This window comes from Aythya fuligula, chromosome 1 (assembly GCF_009819795.1).
Source record: "Aythya fuligula isolate bAytFul2 chromosome 1, bAytFul2.pri, whole genome shotgun sequence".
Lineage (NCBI taxonomy): Eukaryota > Metazoa > Chordata > Aves > Anseriformes > Anatidae > Aythya > Aythya fuligula.
The window spans coordinates 129,936,092-129,961,252 of record NC_045559.1 but is presented as its reverse complement, the minus strand read 5'-3'; the positions used below and the strand labels follow the sequence as shown (position 1 = coordinate 129,961,252).

Here is a 25,161-nt window from a genome sequence, read left to right as displayed (position 1 = left end):
AAGGACAAGGAGAGGAGACAGAGGAGATCAGATGTAGACCAACATGCTCCAGAAGCTCAAAAAAGCCCACCGCTGCATCGTAAACAGCAGCAAACTGTCCTGTGCTCCTTTTAAATAGCACCATGGAAGCATTTAGTTCAGCAAGCCAATTTGGTACTAGCTTTTTCTGGGCTGTGTGGCCCCATCTGCCTACTCCAGTTTAGCTTTGACTGATCCCAGTTACATAAGTGTGCCATTAAGCTCCTAAGTTGTTAGCTCAGGATCAGGTTCAGCTGTTGCTGTGCAGGACAATATAGGCAAGGCACGGATCGTCCTGCTGCCACACCTACTTCCCTTTGTGTCTGGTGGAATCGCCAGTCCAAAACTCAGCAGGAGATTTCCTTTCCTCCTCACAGAGCTCTTCAGTTTTTTTCGTTCTTCTGATGTTTCTCTCCCGGATTATTTTTACATTCAGGAAGATGATAAAAAGGAAAGCTAGTTAAGTTGACAGGGGTGCTGCTGTACCAGAATTTTACTAAATGCATTCAACTGAAATGTTTTAGGCAGCACATCATATGGCCTGTCATGAGCACACTTGCCAAAATTTCAGTATTTTTAAATCCAAAGTGAAATAACCCACAAAAATGGATGGAGCTCCACTTCAGAGCAGGTCTGTCCAGGTGACACACTGTCCAGAAGTCACACACCTGGTGAGCCCTAGGCGTCCCAATGCTGGTATATGCAGGCAAGCTTGGTTAAATGAGATGGCAGCAAAGGTGCCTGGCAGTCAGTACAGAAACTTTCCCACCAGTCAAGATCACACCAAATCCCTGATGAAGTCCTGCTAGAGACATCTCTGCAAAACGCTTGCACTTGAGAAGGTGGATTGGTGGGGATTTTTTTCATTTCTTTTTCCTTGTGCTCACTAACTTACCTGGATGGTCTTCATCTGACCCATGTTAGATCTTGCAGTTCAGCTGCACTTGGGCTAAAATACAAGGGGGAAGCTCTGTTACATAGTTCACACCAACAAAGACAAAAATATGCTCATCTCTCACATCCATTCTGCCTCTGTCGAGGAGAGGATTATAAAACAAAAGTCTTTATCTGAGGCCTGAGACTGCAAGTGGAAAAAAGGAGGAAGAAGCCTACATTTTATACAGTGAACCACATAATTTTCAAATATATGCATGTATAAACATAAATCTTGCTAATTATTTTATTTAAAGTTGCTTTACAACTCTCCACGCAGGTTGACTGCTAATTACACCCTATTCACTCAATGAATGCAGAAGTAAGGAACACTATTCCTGAGAAAAGCAAACTCCTAATTGTGTTTATTTATGTAATTTGGCCGCCCTCATTCTCCCAGATGGCTATGGTTTGGTACCCACTGTCTGGCGCAGCCCACTTTGCTTATAGTAAGAGCCATGCCCCCATATGTACTGCCGCAAGAGCTGTCAGGAGATGCAGACACACGAACACATGCTTGGGAAACAGTAGTGAAGCAACGAGCAAAAGGCACACCAGAGTTTGTCAGCAGGAATGTTATGAAATAGCCACAAGAAAACTCAAGCATATTGTTCTCATTTAGGGTAGAGAAGATAGGGTCTAATTTTGGACCATGAAAATGTAATCTGTCCCAGTCCTTTCCCCCTCTCCGCCCCTTTTAAATAACAGTCTCTGCCCTGTCATCCACATTAAATTAACAGCTAAACAAAGTTGACTTCCAAGCAGGATGTTACGAGGATCTAGCCTTCCCATATACACATACACTTAGAAAAGGAATCATGGTAATGAGATTGAAATCAAAATATTGTTATGAAACCTCTTAAAATCAAGGGAACGGAAAAGAAAACTGGCATTACTTTATGATTTAAGAAAGGACAAACACGATATGCATGATCAACACAATAAAATTTGAGAAGTTACTGCATTCTTTAGCATCAAAATCTCCCATTTCACATAAGTGTTAGCTTTTCCCAGAGCTTGATATCACTGTATAAAGAAACGATAGCCTATCTTCTAAAAACAGAAGATGGTGAGATCTCTTGGACAGCTTACCCAAAGGCTCTATTGTGCCTAAAGTCTTATGGGAATAAAATTCAGAAAGGTTTATTCAATAAATTAAAAGTAATACCTCCTACGGGAAGCAAAAGACATAACAGAATGAAAAACATTTCCTGTAGGAGGAATATTTTTAGACTTTTAGAGAGAGGCAAATGAAAACTTAACAGAATACTGCCAACTGGTTTCCCACCAAATTACTCTCAGTAGGGTGCAACTCAACTGAAATTACCCTTCAGAGAGAAAAAAAGAAAAAGACGGTACTCAAAAACCATCTTGCCATAATACAACAGTGGCAGAAAACAAAGGGATAAAGCATATAAAGCCTGAAAATAGAAAGGGAAAGGTTATATTAGTCTTTGTCTCAAAAAATCAGTTATAGATATTCACTGGAGGCACAGTCCTTCATTGAAAATCAAATCCAGGAAGCCAGTCCTTTGGAGAAGAATGACTCTGTGCAAAAATAATTTTTTATCGCATTATAAAAAATGAGTTTGCGTATTTGCAGTGTGCATTCTCAAATTATCCACTATAATCTGAATCTTTCACTGGTTATCAAAGTATTTGTACTTTGCTGAAAACCATTTTACGCATTTATGAGGCAAACCATTTATGAGAACATAAGGACTTGTTAACGTTTGACTTGGCCAATCCAAATAATATGCTAGAGCTACAGGAAAACAGCTTTTTTTTTTTTTTTTTTTTCATAGACTTCGGGTGACGAAAACAAAATAAAAGACACATAACGAGGACAGCGAGACATGGATAGAAGGTAAAGCCAATCTGAACAGGTCAGTGCACACAGAACAAGAAATCATAAATGAGTCTGGGACAAAAAAGAAATACAAGATGTATCCAAGTCAGCTTCAGGTGCTCAGTGCCCACATTGCAAGGAGAGTTTCTGCATGGGACTGAGGCTGTCGCATAACCTTGCTATGTTCAATGCTCAAAAGTCTCTTTTTGACCTTAAACTGTCAAAAAACCCTCGTAGAAGAATAACACAAATTGTTGCTTTGCGAGGATACAGAGGGAACAGAAGCAAGTAGAAAGGTGCAGAAAATCCAGTTCTGATTTCATGCTTTGAGAGGTTGATGCAAGCTGTTCCCATTGCCAGGACTTTGAGGATGATGACCCAGGGATGGCAGCTTCATAGTGGGTAACTGGAGTTTGTATTTACGGTCCAAAGACACAGCACCTAACTTGCTTAGCTCCTAAAGCAAGGACATGTGGTACCCCACATCTGGTTCCAGAACAACGATGTGATGAGCATCAAGAACTGGAAGCTCATCAAATCCTTCAAAAACACTCTTAACCCTCCCAAGGATTTAATATCTCCTTGCTGACAAACATAGTAGAACAGACATGGAACTTGAAACAGCCAATCTGTGCACATCTAGGAGAAGCCGAAACGCAATCAAAAAGCCTGGGAACACATTTCCATAGATACTTGTATTATTCCTACAGAGTGAGAATAGATAAAAACAATAGAAATTATTTTGAACAGACACAGCTTAAAAATATGTACAAAACAATAGACAGGAAAGTTTAAAAGAGAGGTGAAACAAGTAAAATTCCTATGACTGAATGGTAATTAAAGCCTTTGATTCCCACCTGATACTGTATTGATTAGTATCATTTACTCATCTAAAGTAAAGCACACACTTGACTGAAGTCCAAGTGCTGAATACTTTGCAAAATTGGACAGTGAATCTCAGGATCAGTTTCCAATGAAGTCTGAATCTTGCCCTTGCCTCATATATGCCCCCCCCCCCCCCCCCCCCCCCCCTTTAATTTTCCAGAAGCAGAATGGCCTCTTCTTCCACCACCCAGCCACCTGGTTCAGTTAGTAACCAGGGGAGCCCAGGATGTACAAAGCTACTTTCAGGAACATCGGCTTAATTCCAGTGACCCTCATGCTCTCAAACACTATGCCACAAACCCAGAAAATCAAATAGGAGCACCATCATATTTAATAAGATAGAATTGATGTTATAGTCTGAATTTTCATTACCTGTTTACATTTATGTGTCTATACTGTGGCTACAACGCTGACAGGATCTAGTTCCTTCTGCACGAGAGTTCAGCCCTACTGGCTCAGACTTCCCTGCTGGTTTCCATTACAATATTTACATCTGGAAGGAGAAAACCACATGCTTGACACCTCCATCCTTATCCCGCCACAACACCACAGAGGAGTGAAGAACGACTGCTGCAAAGCTCTGCGCCTGCAAACTGCCACTGCACAGCAACTCCATCACGAAGCCAGACAGTGGTCTGGGTTGTTGATATTTTAGAGACTGCTCAAAATTACTTTTCAGTCTCATTTCTATCATTGCCGCAATTCCATCTGTCCTAGCTGTCAGTTCCCACATTTTCACCAAATGTCCTCAGACGTAATTTAGTCAGGAATGGAAAGAGTGCATTTGCCAATTCAAAAATGTTGAATATATTTAGTTACTTTGAATGGCATTCTTCTTCATACGAGACCCACAATATGTCTGCCCACTGAGTTTTACAGCTGTAAAACTCTGACAACACTGAATGGGAGGGACTCAGGCTGAAACTAATCTGTGCATTTAATGTTTTAGGGTGTCTTATGGAAGAAAAACAAAGCAAAGAGTTCAGTGGCAAATGTCAGAACATGAAATTTTTTACTTTAAGAAAAAAAAAGCCCTTCAAAATACAGTTCTCACATAAGTCATTAAAGAACCCATCCCTCCCCAACAGACACACCAAAGAAAAAATCCAAGTTACCAGTTTTGTGAGTGGGGGACTGTCTGGGTTTTTAAATGTTTGAAGGAAAACCAATAAAACAAGGTGTCAAAAAGTCCTTTCAAAATGCCAGATCCCCATTTTGCTCCCTGGACAGTTAATGGGGGCTCTGCACAGGGATTAGCTGAAACCTCTTATCCATCCATATAGAAAAGCATCTGAATCAGGTAGGAAGGTGTCTAAGGCTACGTATATGAAACACTGAGCTGTCCTTTACTTCAGCTACACATCACTGTTTGGAGATTATTAGGGCAAAAAGATCAACCAGTGATGATAGCAATTTAATACATTGCCTGGGATTGCTTTCCAAGGACAACCGTATCCTAGGCTGCATCTAAAGCAGCATGGCCAGCAGGTCAAGGGGGTGATTCTTCCCCTCTGTTCTGCCCTTTTGAGACCCCACCTGGAGCCCTGCCTTCAGCTCTGGGGCCCCCAGCACAAGACGTGTTAGAGCGGGTCCAGAGAAGGGCCACAAGGATGGTCATAGGGCTGAAGCACCTCTCCTATGGGGACACATCTGAGGGAGCTGGGGTTGTTTAGCCTGGAGAAGAGAAGGCTCTGGGGAGACCTTACAGTGGTCTTCCAGTGCCTAAAGGGGGCCTACAGGAAAGCCGGGGAGGGACTCTTTGTCAGGGAGGGTAGTGATAGGACAAGGGAGAATGGCTTTAAACTAAAAGAAGGGAGACTTAGATTAGATGTTAGGAGGAAATTCTTTACTCAGAGGGTGGTGAGGCCCTGGCACAGGCTGCCCAGAGAAGCTGTGGGTGCCCCATCCCTGGAGGTGCTCAAGGCCAGGTTGGATGGGGCTTTGGGCAACCTGGTCTGCTGGGAGGTGTCCCTGCCCATGGCAGGGGGGTTGGAACTGTGTGGTCTTGAAGGACCCTTCCAACCCAAACCTTTCTGTGATTCTGTGATTTTATGACAAACACAACTTCCAACTGATGGGGAAATGATTCTGGAGCATTTCACCAAAACAAGCCACACAATACACACAGGCAAATGCATAAACAATAAAGTCAAAAGCATGAGACCAACAGCATGCTGAAGGTAAAGCCTGTAAGACTATGGCAACTGGACAGCAATAAATATGAGTTGTCACAAGAGACTAAATGTTGAGGAGGTGTTCCACTAAAATATTTCTATGCATATTGTTAAATTAGTTTATCGGGGCATGCTGACCTCTAGACAATGTGAACTACTGCAGCCTTCAGAGGCAGAGCCTTATCCCCAGTTCCAAGCAGCAGTATCCCCATCCGCTTGGCTTTTACACCTGCAAGGGCTCGGCTTAACCCCTGGTTTGACAACCACGCTGTGACTTCAACATCACAGTAAGTGCAATCAATGCCTTGTGAACACAGATGCCTTGGCTTACAGAGCTCATCTTAGATATTTTGAAAGTGATGCAGCATACATACTTCTATTTCATGTTCATGCCTCCTAACGAACAGTAGAAGACTGACTTCTTTCTCTCGTTGCTGTAGGCAGTCTAGATATTTCAGAATAGATCCAAACCATTGCTCATGACTTGAAAGGGGAAGGAAAGATACATAAAAGCTCTCCTTCCTCTGAATTTACAACGAATGGGTTCTCTTCCTTCATCCTTGATGATGCAATCAGTCCTTTCTTTCTGCAAAACAACTTGCCCCACTGCCTTCAAAGAAAAATATTCACTGGAAGCACCCAAAGATATACACCCGTACGAGAACATGACCTCTTGATTTGTCAGCTTGAGTAGTGAGCTCAAGACTCTCTGAGGAATTTTGCTTTGCACTTTCTCTGCAAAAGCATTTTTCATGTATATCCTTCCACCAGCAGAGTTTAGATGCAAGTGCTGGATGTGAAAAAGCAGAAAGAAGCAAAGGAAAAGAACTAAGCTAGCCACTTGTAGTAACTTGGAAAATGGGTTTAGAATTAGTTTGCAAAAAGCCATGATGCTTGGGGGAAACTTTGGTAAGTGAGAAGATAGAGAATCTGAGTATCTGCCTTCCCAATGGATTTAAACTTTCTCTCAATATCAAGTGAATTTAAGGGAGCTGACCTCCCAAAGCAACAATTAGCTGAAAGTGGTTTTGTGAGCATTCACTACTTCTGACAGCCATGCTCTAAATTCCCACTCCATAAGGCTCGACCAGAAGTTATAAAATAGGCAAGCCTTAGCTGCTGTTCCAGTTTTGCTGGCAAGTAACACCAATACCCCTGCAGTTGGCCCGGAGACACCACCAGGGAGGCTCGCAACTTCTCCCTTCCTTGTGGCAGGTCCTCCTGCCTCCCAGCAGCCTGGCAAGCCAGCAGAAGGCTTCTGATTTCATGCTGCCATTCCTTTAAAAGCAGTAAACCCCACAAAAGCTGGAGATGCTAATGTTTCATCATTCAGTAACACCCAGAGTATGACAGCAAAATAATCAGGCCATATAAGCTAAGTGTAGATTTGGTTTATCATAATCATAGAATCATAGAATCATAGAATCATAGAATATCCTGAGTTGGAAGGGACCCTTAAGGATCATCAAGTCCAACTCTTGACACCGCACAGGTCTACCCAAAAGTTCAGACCATGTGCCTAAGTTCACAGTCCAATCTCTTCTTAAATTCAGACAGGCTCGGTGCAGTGACCACTTCCCTGGGGAGCCTGTTCCAGTGTGCAACCACCCTCTCTGTGAAGAACCCCCTCCTGACGTCCAGCCTAAATTTCCCCTGCCTCAGCTTAACCCCGTTCCCGCGGGTCCTGTCACTAGTGTTAATGGAGAAAAGGTCTCCTGCCTCTTGACAACCCCTTACGAGGAAGTTGTAGACTGTGATGAGGTCTCCCCTCAGCCTCCTCTTCTCCAGGCTGAACAGGCCCAGTGACCTCAGACGTTCCTCGTACGTCTTCCCCTCAAGGCCTTTCACCATCTTCGTAGCCCTCCTCTGGACACTTTCCAACAGTTTCACGTCCATAACAAAGAGATTACTCAGATATATTTACATAATTTGCTGTATTTCCTATACACATGTTGTGGCTTTCCATTCCCATCTTCTCTTCCCCTTTCATTTAGAAAAATAAGCAGAACACATAACACACTCAAAACTTCACCCAGATCTATCAATATCCAGCCCTCCTGGACTTCTCACCTGGTGAACATAACCCCCTCACACCTGTGTCCTTAACTTGTATAGGACTACCCACATAGTCAAGCATAGACATACAATTAAATGTTGGCAGAATCAAGGCTTTAAGATATCTCTTCATATTTTTACTACCTTTTTCCATGATATCTAGTCACATAGCCATATTTAAAAAAAAAAAAAAAAGGCATAATAATCTTAATAGACTTAATTTTGTAAGTGAAAAAAATAATAGGACTTAAAAAGACAGCTGAAATCTGATAGGAATTGAGGATAAATGCTTCTTTCCTTCTGTTAGAAATCCCCCACAGCTTTGCCTTATGATTTACTGAAACCACTGGAAATTGTCATCTCTGAGATCACCGGGAACAGTTTTCTTTTTAAGCAGCTTATGCATGAGCAGATAATAGAACAGGGTAAGAATTCCTGTTAGTGAAGTAAAGTCCACTAAAAATATTCTTTACAACCATAAAGTGTTCTTGAGAATAAAATTAAATGCTGATAAAGAAGAGACAGATAACCAGCGAGTTAGAGACGTCTCTGTCACATGATGCTTCACATCCAAACATCTGTGGATGGAGAATTTGAGCTTAATACCTTTCTTCGTGGAAAGCCTCTAGGTGTGACCTGCTGAAATCTTCAGTGCTTTCTGACAACTCATTAAAAGTCACTTATGCCCAGCCACTTAACCCGAGCAGTAACCTTTCCATTTCTCAGCCAGCAGAAAGGGTATAAAATACTGAAATCAAATGACTAAAATAAAAAAGGTAAAACAAACAATCCATCCTTCTCTTGGCATCTCATCAATGCTATTGCAGCCGTTTTGGCCTCGTACGCAGGATCCCCTGACCAGCTGGTAATACGTGCTGAGCAGAGGGGCTGTGCTGAGGGCTCTCGCACAGAAACCATTGCTGCAAGCTGCATCCCCACCACGTCATCTGATATATCACAGCACAGATGTGGGTGAAGGATGACCTGCTCAAAACTTATTGTTTTGGTGGGTTCTGAAGATAAAATCTCCATTACATTCGTACTTCTCTTTACTACCTTAGAGATTAAGGTAGCGGGAAGAAAAGAATTGTTGCCTGCACAGTGGCTTTAAGGAAATGTTTTCCCAAAAAGTACAATTATACTGGTGATGTTGGAAAGCAGGTAGCAAAAACAGGTTTTGTAATGAATACCTCTTTTATTCCCTAGCTAATAGGATGGGATTTTTTAAGTTCTCAGACCAAAAACTTCCATGTTCCTTTTTGGCTTGCTGTCTTCTGTACAGTTATCTTCTGCAGCTGAGTATCATCATTGCCATGCTGTGCTTCATTTCTCAAGCTCCAGGAAACCTGAACTACTAACCCTACCGAGGATGCAACAATTTGAATAATTAGACCTTTTAAAGTTACAATATTATAAGTAATTATCTCCTTTTCACCCAGTAAAACCTTTACAATCTTTAAAATTTTCACCTTCCCAAGCACGCTTGCTTTGCCACAGTGAGGGTGAAGCCCCAGAAACAGAGAACCCCTTACTTCCAGAAAACTGAGCAGGTCCTTTTTCAGCTAAGTCTAAAGAGGACGCAATCAACTAAATCCTTTATAAACAATGCCACTGTACGATGAAACCAAATTGAATGGCCAACATTAGGATGCATGCCTACAATGAGAGGGGGAAATGCAGTCAAAATGTTTGGGTGAAGTTAGTTATCATCAAGCTTGTATAACACTTCAGAAGCAGAAACTTGACACCCGACAGGCACGAGGTCCCACAAGGACATCCAACGCCACTATGGCTGGGCCGATGGCTACAACAGAGATGCTCCTGCAGAGCACGGGTCCCACGGCCAGCACAGACACAGGGACTCAGCACAAGCACGGGCACTCGCTGCCCCTTACTGCACAGGGCTCAAAACTGTTCTCCTATGGCAGAACTGCCTGCATTTTTCTTCTAACATAAAGGCCATTTTTTTTAAGCTGCACTTACACATAGATACCGGTTACTGTAAAAATTAGGCCTTTCCAGTATGACAGATGCCCTCAAAATACAACACCACTCTTCATTACTGTGAGCACCCATTTGTTAAAGGGATGAAAGACACTTTCCCAGGTCCGTGTGAGCAAAAAGCAGTTTCTCAGAGCCAAGCTGTAACATCCCATCAAACTGCCCTGCATTCACATTAAGGTACAAATTACATCACGATGTAACACAACCACATTATCAGCAATTCGACTCAAATTCGACTGTTTAAGTGTGCTAGATACACACCAAATTAGAGGGAAAAAACATATTTTTGAAGGTGTGTGATGCTACGTGGTGTGACAATACATAGACTTGTGGAAAATGCCAGGAAAGCTAACCCTTACGTGCCCTGAGCATATGACACCTTCACATGGAGTCAGTGTAGAGACTCACTTCCACTTGCAGACCTGAGACAGTGCTCAGAGCCTTGGCGTCAGGAAACCCTGCCCAGCAAATCTTACGTGGCTTACACTTTTCCTCATCAAACCCTACGTGGATAAGCTGCCATCTCAGCCGTAACAACCATAAGCATCTCAAGACCAAAGCCATTAGGCACCGTCTCATGGCTTCTTGTCACTGACACCGCAGGTGTCCCACAAAGCCTCTCTGAAATCACAAACTTTTAACTAACTCCAGAGTCAAGCACGGCGATGAATCCCGGCTAACTCTGAGCAACATCTCTTAAAAACACCTCGCCGGGCTTGCGAGGAGCCTCGCCGAGGGCAGGTGGCCGAGGTGTGAAGGCGGGACGGCGGCGAGGTGTGAAGGCGGGGAGGTTGCGAGGTGGGAAGGGGAGGTTGCAAGGCGTGACAGCGGCTGGGGGCCGTGCCCGGAGCCTTCCCCCGGCCCCGACGGGGGGATCGCGGATGCCGGCGACCCTACCTCGGATCTCCACACGACGTAGGCGGCGGGGCGCGGCCCGGGCGGCGAGGGCTGCCCCTTCCTCTGCTGCAGCCAGCGGCGGGGCGACGAGAAGATGCTGTTGGCCGACGGCGTGCGCGCCAGGAAGGGCAGCTCCCGGCCGGGGCTGCGCTTGCCCCGGGGGCTGTCCGGCTCGAAGAGGCCGCTGCCCGGCGGCGAGCGCTCCAGCGGGGTGCTGGGGGTGGACGACGAGAAGCCGCGGGGCGGCGGAGGGGCGCCCCGGGCACCGCGGCGCTCCCCCGGGGGGCTGCCGGCCGCCCGCCCCCGGCCCTCGCCCTCGTCCCGGCCGCCGCCGATGATGGCGGGGTCGAGGCTGCGCGTCTGGCGGAGCCTCCGCTTGGAGAGGCTCCTGGCGGCGGGGGCGGCCGGGGAGGAGCAGGAGAAGACGCTGCTCAGCAGGCTCTGCGCCGACATCGCGGCGGCCGCTGGCCCCGGGGGGGTGGCCGGGGGGGTCCCGGCTCTCTCCCGGTCTCCGGTCCCGGCCGCGGCCCCCCCCCCCCAGCCCCGTGCCCCCCGCCCAGCGCCCGGGCTCAGCCCCCGGCGGCGCGGCTCGACGGCGGCACCGGGGGGCTCATGGCGGCGGCCCGCGTCCCGCTTGGGGCTGCTGCCGCCGCGGTCACTTTGCTGGGAGGGGAGGGAGGGAAAAGGGAAAAAAAAAAAAAAAAAAAAGTTGCGAGAGAAAAGGGGAGGGAAGGAGGCAGCCGCCGAGCTTTTATCTCAGCGCGCCGCAGCCTGCCAGAGGCACTCCCCCCGCGGCCGCGATGCGCACCGGGCAGCTCGCCGCACACGGACCCACGGGTCCACGGGCGACCGGGACCGATGGGACCCCTCCCGGGGCGAGCCGAGCCGTGCCGGGCCGAGCTGAGCCGTGCCGGGCAGCTCCCGGGGACGTCGTCGGGGCGGCGGCGGCCCCGGCCGGGAGCTGCTCCCCGCGGCCGTCCTGGCGCTGCCCGGTGGCGTTCGGGGCAGGGACCGTGTCCCAAGGGGCTTCCGGGGCTTTTTGGGGGTTCCCTCGGGTCCTGGGAAAGCCCCAGTGTGCCCCATGCCACGAGCAGGGACGCAGGTCCATCCTGCAGCCTGTGCTGGAGGGTGGGACCCTGCAGGGCAGGTGGCCAGGGTCCCCCTCTTCTCCCACCCGGTGTTCTCCAGAGGACCCCCATGGCCGGCATGGTGTGGGCTGCAGAGCGCTGCCAGCCTCTGGCACACATCTGTGGGGCTGCCAGCAGCAGGCCTCGGCCAGCCAGCACCTTCAGGCCTGTGCTTTCCATCCTCTGCCAGCCTGAGGTGGTCTGTCCATCTCCACCGCAGCCAACACGCGTTTTGAGCACGCACTCGGCCGCTTCTGACAGCCCGAGTCGAACAACTCCACACAAAGGGATGTGGACGTTCGTGTCACCAGATGATCCATTCTAGAGACTTTCTCTGCTCGCTCCCCAAGTGCAGACAAGGAAACCTTTATCAGGAGAAAGGGGCGAGCGTAGGAGAGTCAAAAACACGAGGAAGCGTGGGAGCAGAGCATCGGCAAAGGAAGAACACTGCACAGCCCCGGCCGGGTGGCAGCCAGCCAGCCCCTGCCCACCTGGAGCGGAGGAAGCGGTCCCTCACCACAGGATCTGACTCCTGCCCCCAGCCCCAGCCGGGAATGTAAAGCCCTCCCCCCACTGGAAATAACAGCGTCGGTTGTAGGGCTCTTTCTGGAGGCCCCATGCCATCATTTAATTAGTGCTTCAGCTTTATTAAGCTGCACTTAGCCGTTAGCTTCATGGGTGAGTTCAGACCTGCTGCTCTGTTGTCAGTGAGGAGCACAACCCTTAAATTTTGGAGGGTGAAAAGAAAAATACACAGACAAGAATCCTGTTTTGCTTCCAGACCTATACTTAATTTATGGGGGGAGTAGAAGACATGTAGGGGAAGGCTAGCTAAGAGTTCTAGTGAAAGTTTTAAATCTCCTTGCACCAGGTGAAATCACCAGCAGACTACTGGTTCTTTGGGGCTTAAGCTTCCTTCCTCTGACCCGAGAAACCACCATCTCCACAGTCCCCCCACAATTATTGCGGGGAGCTCTTAAAATTCCTTAGAAAAAGATGGGATGGTTTGAAAAAAGCCCTTGAGCACGGCACTCGAGTTATCTCCCGCTCATGCTGCACTTTCTCCTCCAACCCTGGCTCATCCTGGAGCCTGTGCAGGTAAGCGCTCCGCGGCAGCATTTTCTAGTTTCATCAACAGAGGGAGCAGGCTGTTCTTTCCGGAGTGGCATTACTTACAGTTCTTGACCACCAGCAGCGTGCCAGCCCATCCACCTCTAAAGGGAGGTGGGTGTTCAGGTTTTGTGTGATGTTTCCATATGAGAGGGGGCTCTCAGTAATTTTTTTTTTCTGGAAAGGAACTTTTCCCCCTTATTTTAATAAACCAGTCTATTGCTTAATTCCAAACTCTGCTAGATCCTCCACAGCTAAGGTTGCAGCTGTTTTTGTTTAAAGCTTCATTTTCCCTCCTCATTAATGCCTTCAATAGGGTCTCATGCCTGAGACTAAAAAGGTCTGAAGCATGAAGCAATGATCCAAGTTTGTTTCTACACCCCCTGTGCCCATGCTAGCAATGTGGTTGAGAAAGGCACATCCACAATACAGCTTTACAGATATGTGGCTCCAGGCATTAACTTTTCTCCTCTACAAATGTATCTGTGGAACATACAGGGCCAGGAAGATGTGAGGAAGCCGGCAGAGGGAGAAATTCAGAGCTGTGAGGAGTATGAGTAGCAGATATAATAACCATGCCCACCCCCCAAATGCGCTGGAAATGTTTCCTGCCATCTTCAGTAAGACGCATTGCTTATTTTGAAGAGCTGAGACTTTGGGACACAACCAGTTTCCAGTGAGCAAAACTCCAAGTGCAAACTTGGATCCTTGCAAAACACACATACAACCTGTGAAAGGAGACAGAAGCAATCAGACAAATGCAATGTTACTAGCATCAGCCAGCTTACAAGTACCCACTCCAACTTAAGTGGGTGCAAACCAATCTCATTTCCACTATCTCAGCCCAGGTACTGTTATTACCCAGCTGGTTTTCTCCATGAGAGCTCTCACAAAAACAAACAAACAAAAAAATGAGAGCTCTCACAAAAAAAGAACTGAGGATGTTTCAAGAGACAGAGACCCGAAGAATCACAGCTGACATTCAGTTACTAGAGCCAACATATGCATGGAGATTCAAAGCTTCATGTATGCAATTTTACTACCCATCTTTGCTGTCATCTGTATCTTTCTGAGGCAACAGCAATATCAACACTAAATATTTTTTAACGTTGCTGTTTACCATCCCTGGAGGTCTTCAAGAAACGTGGAGATGTAGAACTTGGTAGCACAGTTTAGTGGTGTACTTCAATGCTAGGTTAAAGGCTGAACTAGATGATCTTACAGGTCTTTTCCAGCCTGAATCATTCTGATTCTATGATTATCACTATAAACTGCATTATTGTGAGGTCTGGCAGCACCACCCATGCAGCTGGGCTCCACAGCTGGGCACCAGGCACCATACAAACTCCAGACAAAAAGACTGTCCTAGTCCCCAGACCTTAGCTCTAATCACCATATGAAAGACATCAGCTGTGTGGCCATGTATGCTGAGAAATGGTGAGACAATACTGGTCGATCCCATATTGGTCATCAGCCCTTCCCTTCTGAAGCTATACCAGCGAAGCTGCAGCTGCTCCTCACAAGGTTGCAGTAGATACCAAGAAATTTTACAGTCTTTCATGGAGCTGTGAGTAGATAATGGCGTGGGCTGACTTCTGGAGCCAGAAAGGCTTTGCTAACAGTTTGCATTCTCATATTTTTTTCAGTGAAAGCTTAAATCCAGTGAGAAAGTTTATTCCTTGTTCTGTCTCGCTGCCTCTCACTGCCTTTATGCAGTAGTCTGCTGACTTACCAGAATTTGAAATCTCTCTTCAGCTTTTCAAGTCTGTATTTATGAAAGGCAGCAGTAGTAATATGGATTAATAATGCAATAAGAATTCATAAACATTTTGAGGGATGAATGCATTTCGTAATTACGACTTTCCAAGTCATCAGTTTTATTCTGAAAAATATTCAGTACACAGAGTAAGAATACAGAAACATTCCCCAGGCATATGGGCATGGTTGTTTGGGAAGCCAAAGCTCTGCAGTTGTTGGAACTGGCAGAGGATGTCAAGGGCAAGCAGAGCAGCTTCTTTTCTTTACAGTATCACTGAAAGAATAAAGAGGAAGAGGTAAGACCTCTGCTGAAAAGGAACAGGTGACCTACTGACAACTGACACAGCCAAGGCTGAAGTATTTCATCCCTTCTTTGCCTTGATTTTCCCCAGCAAAGTCTTATAGCCCTTTGTGCCTCACAGAGAAGAGGATCTGGCAGAAGCAGAAAAGAACTGAGTCAGGGATCTCTTGAGGAACCCCAGCCCATGCAAGTCTGGGGGCCCTGCTGGGATGCATCTGAGAGTGCTCAGAGAGCTGGCTGATGTCATTGCAAGACCACTTGTTATCATCTTTGAAAGGTCATGGAGATTTGGAGAGGTACCCAGTGGTGAGAAAAAGCTAAGTATTGCACCCATGTTGAAAAAGAGCAAGGACAATCCAAGAGGCCACAGACTGGTGACCTCCCACAGCTTCCTTGTTGGAACAATTAGATAAGAGAAAAAAAAAATGTTTGGATCATATTTATGAGTGGTTTATACTCTACCTTGGAGCTAAAGTGTAGATCTTCAAAAGCCTGTCTTGGGACCTGTCCTGTTTAATATCTGTATCAATAGCCTGGAGGAGAGAGAGTGCACTCTCATCCAGTACATGGACAACATTGAATCAGGGCATATAGCCAACAGGACTGCCATTCAGATGGACTTAGACAAGGCTAAAACAGCAATCTTGTGAAAGTCAGCAAGGACAGAGGCACTTGGTGCGGGCTTTCTTGTGAAAGTCACCAAGGAGGCACTTGGTGCGGGCTAACCCCCTGTGTTTTTATGGGCTAGGCACTGACAGGCCAGGGTGCGGCTCTGCTGGGATAGACCCAGGTGCCTGGTGGCCAATAGGCCAAACATCAGCCAGTAGTGAGCCCTGGACATGAAGAAGGCTGACAGCATCCTGGGCTGCATCAACAGAACCATAGTCAGTAGAGCAAGGGAAGTCATTGCTGCCTTTTACACAGCATTCAGCAGACCGTGTCTAGTTTGGGTGCTCCTGATACAAGGAGGATGCCAATAAACTTCAGCAAATCCTGAGGTGGCCCACCAGGACAGCTGGGAGTTGGAGAATTTGACTGCTGGGGAGATGCTGGAAAAGCCGAACTAGTTCAGCTTGAGGAACCCAATAGCAGCCTTCCAGAATGCGCCTCAGAGTCTCTTCTTGGATTATCAAGAAAGTAGAGCTAGGCTCTGCACTGATGTACAGAGCGAGAGGATAACAGGTGGGGGTCATAAAATGAAACAGGGCTGGATCAACAGTGAAAACAAACAAACAAACAAAAAACAACACTGAGAGTTATTAAGTACTGGATCAGGTCACTGAGAGGTTGTGGAATCCCCATCACTGGTGGTTTTCGAGACCCGCCTGGAAAAGGCACTGACCACCCTTGTCTGAATTCAGTTTGGACCCTGCTTTGAGCAGGAAGTGGGACCAGTGACAACCTGAGGTCCCTTCCAACTTGAATAACACTATGGTTTCAAACTGAGCCTGAATTTTGGATTAAAGAAAAAAAAAAAAAAAAAAAAAAAAAAAAAAAAAAATTTTAAAATTTTTTAGAGATTTTCTAAAGATGTGTATCACCTGTTTTACTAGCAAGCTTGCTGCATGGACAGGCCTTAGAGGAATTATGTTACTGTACAGTCTCCAGTGTTTTTAATCATATAATTACATAATCATTTAGGTTGGAAAAGGCCTCTGACATCATTAAGTCCAATGGTTAACCTAGCACTGCCAAGTCTACTGCTAAACTATGTCCCAAAGCACCACATCTATACCTACACATCTTTTAAATACAGCTAGGGGTGGTGACACAACTACTTCCACGGGAAGTAATCTGGAATTAGAAGGAGATTCTGGACAGAACTTAAAATCAGAATGTGTAAATCTCATTATCATTACACATGTTTTGGTAGCACTTTTAAAAATAACTGTTTATCAAAATACAAATGTATTCATCTCAGTAATTAAGGAAGACTGCATTCTGTTTCGACTTCTGAACAAAATCTCTAAAAATAAAGATGAATTAGAAAATTGGAGCATTTTGCTACTCATTATTTCTTCAAAACTTATAGGCATAAAAAAGTGAAGTTGTTTTTTAACCTTACTATTTTTCTTACAAGAGAATTCTTAAAACTTTAGTTCCTGGGATTTGATGTTTGACAAAAAGGCATGTCTAAAGTTTAGCTCCTCTAAAACTCTTCTAGTTTTCATGTGAAGACAGAAGAGTTGTTATTTACAGAACTTAAGGCTACACTACAGTGTAACTGATCTATGCGCATTTTAGCATCACATTCAAAGCTACTCTTCCAGAGGAGAGGTCTTCAAAAGTGTTTACAGAAGCAGACGGAGTTGATGTTTGATTTAAGTCCTTGCAAGAAGCCAGCACCCAGTCAGCAGCTTTGGCTCTCCTTGTGTTTGACCTTTACAAGGACGGTAACCAACTACAGCCTGGTCCTGTCTCTGCAGTGGCCACTGTGTGTTTTGCTAGTGACCTTGGTAAGACGTGTATGGCTGTGCCATGCTAACAACACGTGCTTTGACATAACTAGAAAGGAAATTGCCTGTAGGGCTATGTCTCCCATTAAAATCATCATGTTCTCCTATTTCTTCCCTGGCACAGGACTCTGCAGGTCAGTCACTGAGACACCCTCAGTAAGACACCTCAGGAGAGTGAGAACATGTGAGAGAAGCAGCCCTGCAGCCCCCAGGTCAGTGCAGCAGGAGGGCAGGAGGTGCTCCAGGCAGGCAGCAGCAGTTCCCCTGCGGCCTGTGGAGAGGCCCCTGGTGGGGCAGGCTGTCCCCCTGCAGCCCATGGGTCCCACATGGAGCAGATCTCCACGCTGCAGCCCCCCCATGGGTGGAGGAGCCCCCGGTGGAGCAGGTGGATGTGGCCTGGAGGAGGCTGCGGCCCATGGAGAGCCCCCGCAGGAGCAGGCCCCAGGCCAGAGCTGCAGCCCGTGGAGAGGAGCCCACGCAGGAGCAGGGGTCTGGGGGGAGCTGCCGCCCACCCGTGGGGGACCCGTGCTGGAGCAGTTTGCTCCTGGGGGATGGATGGACCCCGTGGGACAGAGCCGTGTGGGAGCAGTGCTTGGAGAGCTGCTGCCTGTGGGCAGCCCTTGCAGTTTCAGTTCAGGAAGGACGGCATCCCGTGGAAGGGACCCCACGTGGAGCAGGGGCAGAGCAACTGTGAAGGAGTGCTGGAGGTGAAGTCTCAGAGACTGACCGCAGCCCCCATTCCCTGTTCCCCTGTGCTGCCCGGGGGTGGGGGACATAGAAGAGGGTGGATTTGGAGAAGGTGATTTGGGTGTGAGTTCTCGTTGCCCTGCTGCACTATTAATTGGCGGCACGTTCAGTTAACCTTCCCCAACAGAAGTCCGTTTTGCCCGTGACGGTGATCAGCGGGTTATTTTATTTTTATATATAGATAGATATACACATATAGATATATATATATATATATATATGCCCGGAGGCCCCGGGTCCGGCTCCGGGCCGCCCCGCTCCCCGTCCCCCTCCGCCGCCCGTCCCCATCCCCGTCCCCGCCCCGTCCCCGCCCCGCCGGGCGCAGCCCCCGCCCCCGCCGCGGCCCTGCCCGGAGCCTCCGCGCCGATGCCACGTGGGAGGCGGCGGAGCCGCCGTCGGCGCCGGGCCGGAACCGCGGCCCCCCTGCCGCTGGGCACGGCGCTCGCCGGCCGCCGCGAGGAGGGGAGGTCGCGGAGCCCCCGGGACCGCGGCGGGGTGGCCGAGACCCGATGGGTGCTCGGCGCCGTGGCGCCCGGCTCGCGGCTCGGCCTCCCGGGCCTAGAGGCGCTGGCGGCGGCGGCGGGGCCTAGGGGCGGCTCCCCGCCCTGGGCGGCGCCCGCGCTGCTGCCGGTGCCGCCGGCGGCGCAGCCGGCCCCGCGGCGGGAGGGCAGCGACCTGCCCGCCTGCGCGCCCGCCGCCGCCCTGGCCCTGCTGCGCCTGCAGCCCGGCGCCGACGGCGCGGCGAGGGCGGCCGCGGCCGGGGCTGGGGCCGGGGCCGGGGCCGGGGCCGCGCCGCGGCTGCGGACGGTGTACGTGAACCCGCGCTGGCTGGAGCGGCAGGCGGCGCTCGGGGCGGCCGCGGCGGCCGCCAGCCCCTGCGCCGAGGCGGCGGCGAGCGGCGCGGCCGGGGGCCCGGCGGCGGCGGCGGCGGCGGCGCAGGGCGAGGCGGCCCCGGCAGCGGCCCCGGCCCCGGCCCCGGCCCCGGCCCCGGCCCCGGCCCCGGCCCCAGCTCCGGCCCCGGCCCCAGCTCCGGCCCCGGCCCCGGCGGCGGAGGCGGCGGCCACCCCCTACGTGGGGCTGCGGCGGCCCCTGGGCTACCAGCTGGCCAAGGCCACCAAGGAGCGCATCTGGCGGGGGGAGTTCATTGACCTGTTTTCCTTGCTCCACACAGAGCTGGCCCCCGAGCACGGCCCGCGGCCGGGGGACACGCTGGACCAGTGGGTCTCCGCCTTCCTGGTGTACGCCAGCGTGGTGTGCGAGAAGCACCCGGCGCGCTGCGGGGCCATGTTCAAGTACCTGGACACCATCCGCAAGCTGCACGCCACCTACGGGGGCACCTCGTGGATGAGCTACGACGAGGACTTTCGGCGGCGGGCGGCCAAGGACCCCAACCTGCCCTGGGGTGACGTCGACCTGGACCTCTGGATGAAGTGGATGGCGCCCCTCAAGTCGCTCGTCAGCAGGCACCACCGTGCCGAGAGCGAGCCGCAGGCCGCGCCGCCACCGCCGCCGCCACCATCCTCGTCGTCGTCCCAGAGCCCCAAGCAGGAGGAGAAAAGCCAGGTGTGACAGGCCGGAGGCCGCGGCGGTGCGATCCCCTGGCCCCAGTGGTGCCCCTGCCGAGGGGAAGAGGAGAAGGGGCAAGGAAAGTGGATGGGCAATTGGGATGTCTGCTGGCTCCCACTTCACGGCTCCGACCCTGAGCTCGTGCCCACCAAGCATCAGTTTGCAAGGCATGGGCCGTACCTGCTTGGGCCACACAAGGTGCCCAGCCAGCTGCTGTGGGAGGTGTGCTGGGGAATTGCTGGATTGCTGGGGAAAAATGCTCCCTGGGCAAACAGTTGCTTGTGTAATGTCTGTTGCTCCAGATATCGGGAGTTAGGAACCCCAGTAATTGCCTCCTGAGGATGCAGTGTATCCCTGAGGATAGATTGTGTTTCTCTAAAGCTATCAGAAGAAGGGCATTTCTTTTACTTTGTGTTGTCTCTAAAAGATTTAACTTTTAGATTTTAAATTAACTTTGTCAGCTGTACCAGGACACAGAGTACAGACTCTGCTGTTGCTGTAGGAACACTGGGTAGTTGCAGGCTGTGTGGGAGGCCAGGAAAATTGATGTAAGTAATGACAAACTTCAATTTGAACAGCCGCGGCTTGCAAGCTTACTGTGATTTGGAGATTTAATTTATTTTGGGCCTCAGTAGATTTAATTCACGAGTTCTGGCCTGTTTTGCAGGATGAATATGATTAGGGGAGGCAGGGAAGATTTTGTTCACATTAAGGATTTGCTTTTATTACAGACATCAAGTGTCACTGAGTTGGCATAACCTCGAACGTACACAGGCAAATGTACTATTTCCACTGCTTGAGCTGTGACAGCAAGCTCCAGTGGTACAAAGACAGCTGCCTGTCTATATTTAGGGTTGTACTGGGTTTTGTTTGTTTTATTTTTTGGGGGTTTTGTTTTTAATACTGGTGGCTGTAATCTGTCAGATCCCCAGAGCAGAAAATGCTGGGTACTAAATGTTGAGTTTCATGCCAGCTGAACGGTGGTTAAAGGGTTCTGTTACATTGTCCATATTTATTTCTTTAAAAAAAAAAAAAAAAAAAAAAGTAGGACCATAGGAAGAATCTTTCCATTCCTGAAGGGGTTTTGCTAGCTGTCATCAGACATTGCACTTCTCAGTTACCTTCAGCAGAGAGGAGTGGCTAAACTGTTGGACTCTTAGTCTGACCTGGAAAGGGAGGACCTTTTTCAGGGGATCCCCAAGTATTCGGTGCATCACCAAACCCTGATTTCTCTACCTATCAGAATCTCTGGGTCAACCTGCAGACAAAGAATGGAAACAAAGACAGTGTAAGGAACAAGTACTGTAGTAGGTCCCAGTGCCAGCCGTGTGGCCTTGGTGCTTTCTGTGGTTGATGTTTTAGATTTACGTAACTTGTTCTGATATCTCTGTTTAGATTTCTCCATTCTCAAGAACAGCAGCTCAGTTTTTATTTTACTACAGATCTTATGTGAGCACCAGATGGAAAATATCTCATATATTTCATCTCATCCGAGACGGATCTTCAGCCTGTAACGTTACCCAGACTTGTAACTTTCATGATAACTGTTGTGACAGTGCAGAGCTGTGGACTGCTGGCTGCTTAGACACCAGAGGTCTCGATCCCCTTTGATTGTGTGGAAATTTTCCAGCTGATTTTAGTACTGACATTGACTTTTCCTCTCATCTGAAGAACCAATCAGAAGCTGTGGAAAGAAAAATTCAACGTGTTTATTTTAGCTAAATAGTTTATAAAACGCCCAAATTAGCTTATTGGTTTGTTTGAACATAGAAACTGCAGTGCTAATAACAGCGTGATGGGAAGTAAAAGCTGTATAACCATTAAGTGTGGATTCAGCTACCTGTCTGTTATTAGAGCACTCCTTAATTGGTAGCACATACTAATTTATAACTGCTCAAGGAAGAAGAACATCCTTAACTGAAACAATCATGTGAGCAGCTGTTAAATGTAGATGACGCTTAGGATAAAGCATGAGCTTATCATTGGCAAGGCAGCAGCAGGGAAGTGTTGACCTGAGGGTTTCCCCCTCACCCAGTCTCAGCTCCTGACAAGCTCCAACTGTAAAACTGCTTCAGAGAAGTAAAAGGTTGTGGCTTTGCATTTGGGCAAAAAAAAATAGAGAATTCAAATGGGAGAGAATAGGCCTTGATAGACAACAGGCTTTGACCAGAACCTGAGCTTTTTCACCTTCGTACTATTGAGAAGTTTTACAGAGACCTTTTCTCCCAGATTGTTTGCTTGAAATGATGTTTGTTTTCATTTCAGAGGACAGCATTGGGCAGCCTGACTATTTCATTTCCCCTTTCAGTAGATTCGTACATGTCAGTTTGTTGCAGTGCCTGTATCTCTCCAGTTCTGCACAGAAGGTTAACCAGTAAAAACAAAGTCAAAGGCAACAAAGGGACGTGTTTGAGGCTAACCCTCCTTTCTGGGGAGACAGTAGAGAGGTATAAGCTTGCTTTAGCTTAGGGAAGTGAGAAACCCTAGCTTTGTTTGAATGCAGTAACTGGCATAGCTGAGATTCGTTCCTGTATGTGAGTTAACTTTGGACAATTCTCAGTTTATTTTTTTTTTATTTCAGACTCCATGAAAACAGAAGGCCAGTTGGAATGGCAGTCAGACTAAGTGGGTGAGTTTATGTATAAAACTGACTAACTTTGGATTTTAAATATTTACAGATTTGTTAAATACAGAATTTCTTATTGGTGCCAACAGCCTGACTCCGTTGGTGTTTAAGTGGAGCTCTGGTATTCTAGTGCATTCTTTTACCTCTGCTTCTGTTGCGTTGCAAGCTGTGCTAGAGAAGACGTAGGAAATTCATTTTACCCAATCAGCAATTGTAACAATGGACTACAAACCTGCAGAGCAAGCCAGTTTGCTGGAAAACAGGAATTCCTGCAGCGCAGCACTTGTCACAGACTATCCAAAGAGGGCAAAGATTCAGGAAGGTGAATAAATTGAACATTGGTTGAATGAGGTCAGGAACAGTCTCCCGGAGGAGAACCCTGCCCTAAAATACTACATTGAAAATATAAGCCAATTTAATGCGCAGATTAACCCTTCTCATTTGAGCAAACCTGTGTGCAATCCTGGATCTTTGCAGATCACAACCGGACACTTCAAAAAGAAAAGAAAAAAAAAAAAAAGTAAAATAATCTGTGTACTATATTTGCTTAAAAAATAAATCATAACTTGTCTTGTTACAGCTGTTAATTTTACCATTTCATTGAGAATATCTGCAACATAAATGTATATTTGACTTGAAACAGTATCCTACATTTGGTATAACCCAGGTTGTTGACAAAATAATTCTGTGAGGCTCAATACCGCCTCTTCTTTCATCTCTGAGAAATGGATTAACTGTTGCTGTCATTGCCAGAAGTAATTTATAGCCCAATTGTGCATTACAAAATTCTTGATCAGATAGAACAATTGACCTAAATTATTATTCTATTTTTATCCTCATAGAATGCTTAGGATCCTGAGCATCAGACTTCACTCTTGTGGTCTGGCGTTCATGAAAATCATATTCACTGGTTCATGGTTAAATTATTTTACATCTCAGTATTTTGTTTTCTTTTCCTTTCCCCTTGCATACTAGGGAGTATGATCAAGGTAATATTATGATCCAGTAAGGCGCATGATGGTAAGGGTATGCCTTTAGTTGTTTCAGGAAAAAAAAAAAAAAAACTGCCGTTATCTGCTCTCCTTTACCTTTCCTTGATAGTTTCAGTAATATGCATAACATGAAGTGTTTGTAAATTGATTTAAAACAAATGTTTGTGACTTCACCTAAATAAATTTTTATATTTAAATACTGTTCTTAATCTTAGTCTTTTTTTCCCCCCTTGCTCTTATATCATCACTTCCCCTTTTGCAATCACGGTTTCCATCACCTGACCTTTTACAGAATTTTTGGTTTTCCACTTAAGAAAGCACAACAGAATCTTAACTATTGACAAGAAACAAATTGGCCTTTGAAGTTGGCTTGCCATGTTTTGTTTTATAAAGACTTGATAATGTTCTAACTGTAGTTGTTGTAGTTTTATTTGCCGGTTGTTGAGGCAACGGTAGGAATCAGGCCGTAGTCTATCTGAAAATGTAACAGCTGCTGTATTGGAATACCAGTATTTTAGTGGTATTAGAATGGGAATCTGGTCCACTGAGTGCTGAAATTTGTGTTCTATACAGTAGAATATGAAACAATCTTACAGATATAATTACAGACTGTAAAAGTCTTTAATTTTTGAGAAGGTGCTTTAGCTCAGTCAGCAGATCACTTGCATCATTTCACCCTTGTCCTGTTTTCCCAGGAAATCTGAGTTTTGTTACTCACTAGTCTGTGCTACATCTCTTCACCATCGTTGCTACATGCTAATCGCTGCAGGCATCTTCTGAGGAAGTTCAGTAATAGTGGCAGGATCTGGGGAGCAAGCGGGGGCGGAAGGGCACTGGGTGGCAGGAGAAGCAAGGAAGGATGAGCAGACATTGGTCCCTTCTGTCCCAGTGATGAGTTGCACAAGCGTGCGTCTTAACCTCCTGACTCAGAGCAGCAAAGCAGCGACAGTCGTGTTTTTCCTGTCCTGCTTGGGAGCAGCATACCCAGCTGGAGTCTGAAGCACTTCCTAGTGCTTGTTGCTGAGTCCTTCTGCCAAGAATTTGTTGGTTTTGTCTGTTACTCTCTCCAGTCTTCCTACAGTCTGGTGCCCTTCCTGGCACTCTGTCACCTCCCAGTTTCCTGGTTGCCACTGATGCTGGACCGGACCACCCTGTCTTCTGTGTGCTGGAGACGTTGTCAGGGCTCTGCCTTGCTCTCCAGTGTTAGTGGCTGCTTTAAAATTGCTGCCTGCTTTTAAGGGTACTTGCCATGCAAAGTATTAGCAGTGGTGTTTTTCAGACATGTGGGATCTCCCTGCAACACCCCCCACCTTGTTTTAATCCTCCATAAACTTGGCCTTCATCACTGTCTTTGAGCCCCCTGTAATTGTACTGCATGTGCTTGCTCTGGTGTTAATTTTTGCACATGTGCTGCCCTGCTCATTGCTGTGCTGTAAGCTTCTGCATGAAAATTCCTTCTCCCTTAGTTTCTCATTAGAAGTATTTGGCTTCAACAGGTTTCTTCGGTTCCCAGCAACTCACTACTGCATGGATGTGCGTATGGCATTGGCACTGAGTGAATCCTGCCCTTACAGCTCCTGAGGTTGTCGTGTCCTTGTTGAGTCAGCGTGCTGGCTGTGCTGAAGGGGTGGCGCAGGACCACGGATCTTCTGTTCATCATTGA

General features: G+C 47.6%; 1 protein-coding gene across 1 annotated transcript in view; it reads right to left on the bottom strand.

Moving 5' to 3' along the window:
• Positions 1-10,875, bottom strand: part of ARHGAP6 (Rho GTPase activating protein 6) — a 310,565-nt gene extending 299,690 nt beyond the window's left edge. The window contains exon 1 of the mRNA XM_032207446.1: positions 10,816-10,875. The gene's annotated coding sequence lies outside the window, so the exon portion shown is untranslated. The remainder of the gene's footprint in view (positions 1-10,815) is intronic.
• Between the last annotated feature and the right edge of the window lie 14,286 nt (positions 10,876-25,161).